Source organism: Cebus imitator, unplaced genomic scaffold, assembly GCF_001604975.1.
Source record: "Cebus imitator isolate Cc_AM_T3 unplaced genomic scaffold, Cebus_imitator-1.0 Scaffold134, whole genome shotgun sequence".
NCBI lineage: Eukaryota > Metazoa > Chordata > Mammalia > Primates > Cebidae > Cebus > Cebus imitator.
In genome coordinates, this window is record NW_016107449.1 from 4,215,453 (window position 1) to 4,223,096 (window position 7,644).

Here is a 7,644-nt window from a genome sequence, read left to right on the forward strand (position 1 = left end):
GAGGCGGGGTTTCACCATGTTGACCAGGATGGTCTCGATCTCTTGACCTCGTGATCCACCCGCCTCGGCCTCCCAAAGTGCTGGGATTACAGGCTTGAGCCACCGCGCCCGGCCTGATGTCAAATTTTTAATTCATACTCCATACTGCCCCCAAATCACTTCTCTTTGTCTCTATCTTTGTTTCTATCTCTCTATCTATATATAATGTGGATATATATATATATATATATAGAGAGAGAGAGAGAGAGAGAGAGTACATATGTAGGTATCGATACATAGATACTCATCTATATAGATACGTATCTATATAGATATAGATAATTGTGATTGTATAGCTAATAATCTGGAAAGGTATGCACCAAACAAGTCATGATCACCTCTGGGACTTGAAGAAGTAGAATATCAAATTATGGCCTTGTCTGTAATGATTTACCTAAAGACTTTATAAATGTACATTTTGATTGCAATAGTGTTGAGAGGTAATTCTCTACAGGTCTCTCATGTTTCTGCAAGTCTTGTGAGCAAAGGCACTAACAGGTTTTGTTCTAGACTATCTTTTCAAACATGTTCATATAGTGCATAGCCTTGGAAGATAGAAACAGGGTCTCCCTCTGATGAGGGGCAGATTTGTTTGCTGTGCAGTATAATAAAAATAATATCTCCTTCCAGACAAAGTTTAAGCAGGGTTTGCTTGAGTCCTTTCATGAGACTGAGGTTTCCTAGGCTAGGATTTCTCAGGTCTGATGCAAATGCACAGCGTGTGCAGCTTCCACCAGGCATAATCTCCACGTCACCCCCGTGGGTCTTGAGGGTTAAAGGGAACTGATACAAACATGAAGCTTATGATTCCTGTGAATAATGAAGTCCTTTGTCTCTGATGTAGGATCTTGCAGCATCCAGGAGATGCTGGGCTATTATTTAGTGGCAGGCTAAAATCACAGACTCTTCAGGGTTTCGATAATTATAATGTAAACATTGCAAAGTACACATACAATAAGTGTACAATTGATGAATCTTCACAAAGTGAACTCACTCATGTAACCAGCACTAGATCAAGAAAAAGAACATTAGCAGCATCACCGAAGACCCCTAGATGTCCCCTTCAGTCAATAGCTTCCCGAAGATAACCACACTCCTATCTAGCAGTGTGGATTAATTTTGCTTGCTTTTGAATTTTGCATAAATTGAATCATACAACATGTACTCTTTTGTTTCTGAGTTCTTTTGTGCAACAATGTTTATAAGATTCACTTGTATTATCTAATGTAGTTATGATTTGTCATAATCATTGCTGTATAGTATTCCATTGTGTCAATAAATGACAATTTATGTGTATTTTGTTGTTGATGAACATTTGCATTGTTTCTAGTTTTTTACTATGTAATTATTTTTTACAGGCAAGTGTATTTACATTTTACTTGTATGATTTTTATTGTGGAATTTTCAAACATGACCATAAATAATAACAATGGTATAATGATTCCTGAGACAACCATGGCCCAGATTCAAGTATTAACTTCTGACATTTTGTTATAATGAAATTGTAATAGCAGTTTCAAAATATTTAAAAGGGAATGGGCCAACTTTACTCTCCCCTGAATTACTTTTAAGATGAAAGTATTTTACTCTCTTCTCTATCTTGAAATCTCTGTGATGAAAGAATAACACCAGCTCACTCCCATGGTGACCTCACCCTGTCTCGTAGCTTTAAATTCCATCTACATCTGGTTGACATCCAAGTTTTTTTTTCTAGCTGAAACACCTCTTATGAGCTTGACATCTCTGCTTGGATATCATTTTGGATCTGGTTCCTCAGCAGGAGACCTTAGATGAGGATTTGTGTACATGTGATCCATTAGGAGCTACTCTTAGGAAACTAGCACGGGAATGGGTGAAGCAGGACAGGACAGAGAAGGCGAGGAAACCAAGCAAAGAGTGATCTCAGGCAAAGTTCCACAGGCGGTGGCTTTAACCTGATCTCCCAGGGCTGTTCACACCACAATGTTGGTAGTTTGTTCCAATGCAAGAAAATGGGAGCTGGGCTATTATATTCCTGCATTTATCAGTCATTGGTCAGCCATTGCTCTGGAGAAACATAAACTCCCGGGCACCTCTATCTTGGTAGCAGGGCACCAGTGGTCTGCTATAGAGTCTATTAGACATCGCAAACTTAACACAGCCTAAACTTCTGGACTCCTTCCCTCACTCCCACTGATCTCCCAAACCCATCCACTTACACTTCCTAGATGCTGCAAACAACTGTTATACCTTGGAGTCATCCGTGAGTCCTCTCTTTTTATCACACTCTTGTCAATACATCAGGGGATCAGGTTGGCTTCGCCTTTGAAAGGCATCTAGGATCTTCTCATCACCTCCACTGCCACCCCTGACTTGAGCCACATCATCTCTTGCTTGAATTATCGCCGGAGCCTCCTGGCAGGGAGAAAAGTCCTCTCAACATAGAAGTGATCATATTAGTCTGATCAAAACCTTTCAATAGGTTCCCATTTTTGTCAGAGTAAAAGTCAAGATCCTTACACAATGGCCTTCAAGGCCATGCGTAATCTGCCCCTCCCCTCTGCTCTACCACCCTTCCCTCTTGACTGCCTCTCCTTCTGTACTTCCTGTCACTCCTTCCCTCCCGCTACACTGGTCTCCTTGCTGTCCGTCAGCCACACCAGCCCTGAGCCTGTCTTACCGCCCTTGCATTACCTGTTCCCTCTGCTGTTATTCTTTCCTCCCATGTAACTGCATGGCTTCCTCCTTCAAGTCATCTTTTCAAAGAGATCTACCTGAACAGCACATTTTAAAGTTGCAGCCATTCCCCTGTGCCCCTCATCTCTCTTATCTGTGCTTTTTTGCTTTTCATAGCATACCATATAACTTAATTTCTTCCTTTCCTTTTTTTTTTTTTTTTTTATGAGAAGGAATCTCATTCTGTCACCCAGCCTGGAGTGCAGTGGCGCGGTCTCGGCTCACTGCAACTCTGCCTCCCAGGTTTGAGTGACTCTTGTGCCTCAGCCTCCTGTGTAGCTGGAATTATAGGCATCGGCTCACCATGGCTAACTAATTTTTGTATTTTTAGTAGGGACAGTGTTTCACCATGTTGGCCAGGCTGGTCTTGAACTTCTGACCTCAAGTAATGCACCCGCCTTGGCTTCCCAAAGTGCTGGGATTACAGGTGGGAGCCACTGTGCCGGCCATAATTTATTATATGTATTGTTTACTATCTGTTTCTGCCCACAGAGAATGTAAACTCCGCAAAGGCAGGAATTCCTGTGTTTAGTTCACTGATATATGTCAAGCTCCTAAAATAGTTCAGACCCATAGTCTATGCTTAATATTTGCTGAATGAATGAGCCTCCGTAAATCTCAGTGTGTTGATACTGAGATACTGTCTCAAAGGAATATGCTTAGATTTATAGTCCAGGAGCCTTTCAAGTTGTACTCCTGCAGTGACCGATCACTGGTTGTGGACTGTCCTCAGAGAGGAGCTGAAGCCTGGGCCAGGCAGCTGCCATCAGCTAATAGCTATTTCTGGGGAGGGACCCAAAAGTAAGTCCTAAGGAGGCAAAGTGCTGTCCACCCATGCAGTGCATGCCCCGGTCCTGAGGCGGGAATCTGGGTAGTGTCATAGCATCCCCTATAGAATGGGCTTTGTTCCTTTCAGGTTTACTTGCTGCCCTGTAAATCCAGCTTTCCAGGATTCTCAATGTTTTTTTCCTGGGGAAACTTACAAGAGGAAAGTTAGCAGGGTAAACTTTCCTAGCTAGTGAGTTACAGCTCCTGGTAACATAGCTATCTTGAGACTGAAGCTGATACTCATCTTTTCCTTCCCCCATTCTCCATTCTAGATTTCCCTCAGACTCAGCCAACACTTGTCCTGGCCTAGGTACCCCTCCTTGTTGGGGGTAACCCCGACCTTTGTCCCTGAGGAGTCTGAGTCTCAGGTCTCCATGCCCTTCTGTGACTATGGCTGCTATACTTGTCCATTTACCATTAAAACTGGGCAAGGGAATACCTAGAGGCACTCAATGGATGCTGCATACATTCCTCCTTGCCCTCACTGCTTACCAGCAGCCCTGTCTCTTTGTGATGATCAGGGTTAATTGATGCTTTCCAAAATGGTGACTCCTGTCCTTGCTTGCTGGTCTCTTGACATGAGGAGCCCAAAGTTGGCATTTGCAACTTAAAGTTTAATGATATACTTACATCCTCTGGTGGAAGTGTTCCCCTTCTAAGAAGCAGGATGTCTACAGCCACAGAAACTAGGTTTGAAGAGATGAGAAGCACATATTTCTAAATAAATTACTGGAAGTGAGGATATGTGAGGCTACTTCTATATTTAGCCCTTGGTCCCCAAATCTATTTATTTCATCTACTGGGGCCACAGTACCATATAAGGGTCATTGACTTAGGGTGTGTGCCATATTCTGGAAAACAGCCTCATCCTTGTAAGATATTATCTCTCAGCCAGCACATTTGCTTTGCCTTGAGCAGGTGATGTAACTCCTTGATCAGGCTGGCAGCTTCCTCGTGGTGTTGAATGCAGCAGGACTTGTAGACCCCATGGGCATAAAACTGCTGCTGCATCACTTTTGCTCTAAAGTGGGCTGTCTTGGTCCATTTTTGTGTTGCTATAACAGAATATCTGAGACTGGGTAATTTATAAAGGAAAAATATTTAGCTCATGATTCTGGGGTTGGGAAGTCAAATATTAGGTGGTTTCATTTGGTCAGTGTCTGCTGAGAGTCATGTGCCGCATCATAACATGGTGGAGAAGTGGAAACAGAAGTGTGTACATGCAAAGAGGACAAAACACGAGAGGCAACCACATGTAATTTTTTTTTTTTTTTGAGATGGAGTCTTGCTCTGTTGCCAGGCTGGAGTGCAGTGGCACGATCTTGGCTCACTGCAACCTCGCCTCCTGGGTTCAAACAATTCTTCCGCCTCAGCCTCCCGAGTAGCTGGGACCACAGGTGCATGCCACCACTCCCGGCTAATTTTTGTATTTTTAGTAGAGACGGGGTTTCACCATGTTGGCCAGGATGGTCTTGATCTCTTGACCTTGTGATCCACCTGCCTCGGCCTTCCAAAGTGCTGGGATTACAGGCGTGAGCCACTGCGCCTTGCCTGGTTTGTTTTTGAGTTGGAGTCTTGCTCTGTCACCAAGGCTGGAGTGCAGTGGCGTGGTCTCTGCTCATTGCAACCTCCGCCTCCTGGGTTGAAGTGATTTTCCTGCGTCAGCCTCCTGAGTAGCTGGGACTACAGGTGCCCGCCACCACGCCTGGCTAATTTTTGCATTTTTTAGTAGAGACAGGGTTTCACTGTATTGGCCAGGCTGGTCTCAAACTCCTAATCTTCTGATCCTCCCATCTCAGCCTCCCAAAGTGCTGGGATTGCAGGCGTAAGCCACCGCGCCTGGCCTCTTATTGTTTTTTTGAGCAGAGTTTTGCTCTGTCACCCAGGTTGTAGTGCAGTGATGTGATCATGGCTCACTGTAACCTCAAACTCCTGGGCTCCAGTGATCCTCCTGCTTCTCCCTCCTGAGTAGCTGGGACCAGAGGCATGCACCACCATGCCTAGCTTATTTTACTTTATTTTGTAGGAACTGGGTCTCACAATGTTGCCCAGGCTGGTCTCAAACTCCTGGGCTCAAGGCAATTCCCCTGCTTTGGTCTCCCAAACTGCTGGGATTATAGGCATGAACCACCATGCCCAACAACCTCACTTTGTTAGCGCTCGCTGCCACGAATCCAGTCTCATGAGCGTGAATACTCACTCAGTCCTGAACGGTTGCATTTATCCCTTCGTGAGGGTGGATTCCTCATGATCCCAATACCTTTAGGTGCCATCATCTCTCAATACCGTTATCGCCATCACCACCATCCATCTCCTGCACTCATTTAATCTTGCAAAATGGAAACTCTGCACCCACAAAAAAATAACTGCCCATTTCCCTCTCCCCCAGGTCCTGGCAACCACCATTGTGCTTCCTGTCTCTGTGAATTTGGCTACTGTGAGTACCTCATAGAAAAGTAATCATACCCTATTTGTCTTTTGTGTGACTGGGTCATTTCACTTAGCATAATGTCCTCAACATTCACTCACGTTGTAGTACCTATCAGAATTTTCAATGTCTCAAGTTATGTCATTGTGGTCTTTAGTTACATTTCCCTGACGAGTACTTGTATTGAACACGTGTTCACATATTTATTATCCATTTGGATATTTTCTTTTGGAAGTAGCTGTTGAAGTCTTTTGTCCATTTTAAGAATGGGGTTGTTTTGTCTTTCTCTTCCTGATTTACAGGAGTTTTTGTAAATTATGTACGTGAGTCTTCTGTTAGATGCACAGGTTGAGAATATTTTTTCCCAGTGTGTGGCTTGCCTTTTCACTATATTAATAGTGAGTTTTTTTGGCTTTGTTTTTTGTTTTTTGTTTTGCTTTCCTCCAGGCAGAGTCTCACTGTTTTCCAGTTTGGCCTCAAATCCCTGGGGCTCTAGAGATCCTCTCACCTCAGTCTCCTGAGACGCTGGGACTACCGGTGTGCACCACTGAACCTGGCTAACGGTGTGTGTGTGTTTTCTATGAGTAAAAGTTTTACATTTTCATGCAGGCTGATTTATTACATTTTTTCTCTAATGGTCTCTATAGTTTTGTGCCCTAAGAAATATTTCTCTACTCTAAGATAATGAAGATAGTCTCGTGTATCTACATATATATATGAATATATGAGACTATCTTCATTATCTTAGAGAAATATATATACATATACATATTTTTTGAGACACTTTCACTCTGCATATGTATATGTACACTCTGTATATGTGTGTGTGTATATATATATATATATTTGAGACAGTTTCACTCTGTATATGCATATGTACACTCTGTATGTGTATATATATATTTTTTTTGAGACAGTTTCACTCTGTTGCCCAAGCTGGAGTGAAGTGGTGTGATCGTGGCTCACTGCAAACTCTGCCTTCCAGGTTCAAGTGATTCTCGTCCCTCACCTTCCCAAGTAGCTGGGATTGCAGATGTGCGCCACCACACTGGCTAATTTTTGTATTTTCAGTAGAGACGTGATTTCACCTTGTTGCCTAGGCTGGTCTTGAACTCCTGGTCTTGAGTAATCCGCCCGCCTCAGCCTCCCAAAGTGCTGGGATTACAAGCATGAGCCACTGCGCCTGGCCATCTCCTACATATTTTTAAAGGAACTTTATATATTAACTTTCACATTTAGGTTTATGATTCATCTTAAAATTTTTTTGCATGTGTGAATGGTGTGAGGTAGCAGGTCAAGGTTCATTTTTAAGATACAGATTTTAAATTTCTCCATACTATTTATTGAAAATATTTTTCTTTCCCCTTTGCGTTGTTGAGCATTTTCACTGAAAATTAATTGATGGCTGGGTGCAGTGGCTCACCCTTATAATCTCAGCACTTTGGGAGGCCAAGGCAGGTGGATCACCTGAGGTCAGGAGTTTGAGACCAACCTGACCAAAATAGTGAAACACCATCTGTACTAAAAATACAAAACTTAGCAGGGCGTGGTGGCACATGCCTGTAATCCCAGCTGCTCATGAGGCTGAGGCAGGAGAATCACATGAATTTGGGAGGCAGAGGTTGCAGTGAGCA

General features: G+C 43.3%; 1 long non-coding RNA gene across 1 annotated transcript in view; it reads left to right on the forward strand.

Moving 5' to 3' along the window:
* Positions 1–7,644, forward strand: part of LOC119473123 — a 32,536-nt gene that overhangs the window by 19,749 nt on the left and 5,143 nt on the right. Inside the window, exon 2 of the long non-coding RNA XR_005202316.1 lies at positions 6,458–6,573. This is a non-coding gene — a long non-coding RNA (uncharacterized LOC119473123). The remainder of the gene's footprint in view (positions 1–6,457; positions 6,574–7,644) is intronic.